Source organism: Carlito syrichta, unplaced genomic scaffold (genome assembly GCF_000164805.1).
Source record: "Carlito syrichta isolate Samal-C Ts95f unplaced genomic scaffold, Tarsius_syrichta-2.0.1 Scaffold120549, whole genome shotgun sequence".
Taxonomy (NCBI): domain Eukaryota; kingdom Metazoa; phylum Chordata; class Mammalia; order Primates; family Tarsiidae; genus Carlito; species Carlito syrichta.
Window position 1 is genome coordinate 1 of NW_007064645.1, and position 1,862 is coordinate 1,862.

The following is a 1,862-nucleotide window of genomic DNA, read 5'->3' on the forward strand; positions in this document are numbered from 1 at the left end:
AGACGGGAAGGTAGTGGCGTGGTGTGTGTGTGTGTGTGTGTGTGTGTGTGTGTGTGTGTACACGCAACCGAGGAATACACAGCCAACTACTTGGGGGAAGGGCGGGGGTTGGTTCAACTAGTGAGTCCTTGGCGGGGCGGTAGGGTGAGCTTCGCTGGCCGCTGCCCGGCCCTTCTCTGCCTTGTCCCCGTCTAGGCAAGGTAGGAAAGTGCTTTCTAACTTTGGAAATTGGCTCCCCTTTCAGGGCGAAACGTTAAGGCGGTGTGTGCACCAGGGTCCATGTGGATGAGAGTATTACTTCTCAGTTGGGTGCGGAGCCCTCCTCAGAACGGCGCTAGCCATCCCACCCCACCCCCAGCCCCGGTCGGTCTAGAATTCCCTTCCACCCCCAACCTTGATGAGAAGGTTTGTAGAGATGCAGTTATCCATAAGCCACCAAAGCAGCGAAAGGGACGCAGGGAGGCAGCCAGGGTTTTGCCGGAACCTGCACGAACACTTGGTGTTTGGCTGGCACACGAGATCGCCCCTCTGCTTTGTAGAAGGCGGCGGCGGGGCGCGCGGGTTCCCGGGCAGGGGGAAGAGGGTGCCATGTGCAGAGTCGCAAGGCCGCGTACCGAGGGAGATCTTCCGAGCGGCGTCGCGGGCAATTATGTAAGCTGCCTCCGTGATTACCCAGAACTGCGACGCGAGCTCCCTGTTCTCGAAAGACAAGCCTGAAAGTTTGCCTGCTTGGGGAGTGTGAGTACCGGGCGCCCCCACCTCGAGATCAGAGAGCTACGAGACGCCTCGTGCCAAGGCTCCCACTTCTGCGGTGGGTGTTGGGTTGCTGATGCTTCTGTACCCAAAGAACCGGTGACCGAGGCAGGGGCTGGGTGGGGGCATGCGGAATTGATGGCAGAGGAGGAGCCAGTCAGAACTCGGGTTTCATTGAGCCCTCAGAACCCTGAGCCTCCCCTGGGGGTGTTGGGAGGCCTTCCAGGGAACGCTGTTTTAGGAAACTGATTAGTGTCCTGGTGAGCTCTAGGGCCCCTTTTCTGCCTCTCCTGGAGCCCCTCCCTGTCTTTCACACCCAGTGTCCTTCGCGTGTTTAAAGACCCGCTTGCCTGGTCTGTTGCCCCTTAGAGATGTCCAGCCATCCAGGCCCACGCCGGCGGGATTAGGGAGTGGAGTGCTGGCCTCTGCCAGGGCGGCCACCATTATGCATACCTATTCCTGGTTTCCTGCGCTAGCCCATCGCTCAAGGGGATGGGATGCGGATGGGTGCTGGGTATGGCCTCCGTCCCCTCGCCTCTCCCTCCGAGGACAGCAGTCTGCTGCATTTATTCCCGGTCTCTCTTCTTTCCTTCGCCGCCACAGCCAGTATCGCCTTGATGGGCTTTGATAGAGAAGCCACAGGAGTAGTGTGTTTTTAATCTTGTTTTTCGTATGTGGAGGGATAAGCCACCCCAGCCCTGACCGAGCCGTGCGGATCGACGAAGTCTGGGGCACACTGGCCCTGAAGGCCCTCCCCCCAGCCCGCAGGAGGCGGCGGTGTGCATGGGTGGGGAGTGTTTTGTTTTTGCCACATTCCAGCGTCCTGAAACCCCGCATCCCTTCCCACTGAATTCCCCGATCTGTCTGAATGTGTTCGCGCTGTGAAATAAATCCTCCCTCGCGCAGACCTGTGGGGCCCTTCGGATTTCCTGCCGCTGCCATAATCCTTAACAATGCAATTGCAAAGCCAGTGCGTGGCTGGTAAAAAACAAAAATCCCAGGTGCCATTCGGCCGCGCCTTGACCTTGCTGAAGGCGCCTTTAACCCGGCTGTTGGAGGGGCTCCGGCCCGGCCGCAGGAATCCGGTGGGGAGGAGGGCGCCCTGGAGG

General features: G+C 59.5%; 1 protein-coding gene across 1 annotated transcript in view; it reads left to right on the forward strand.

The window, feature by feature from the left end:
• The first annotated feature begins 517 nt into the window (after positions 1-517).
• LOC103249496 (teneurin-4-like) overlaps positions 518-1,862 on the forward strand; it is a 369,176-nt gene continuing 367,831 nt past the window's right edge. Inside the window, exon 1 of the mRNA XM_008048127.2 lies at positions 518-738. The gene's annotated coding sequence lies outside the window, so the exon portion shown is untranslated. The remainder of the gene's footprint in view (positions 739-1,862) is intronic.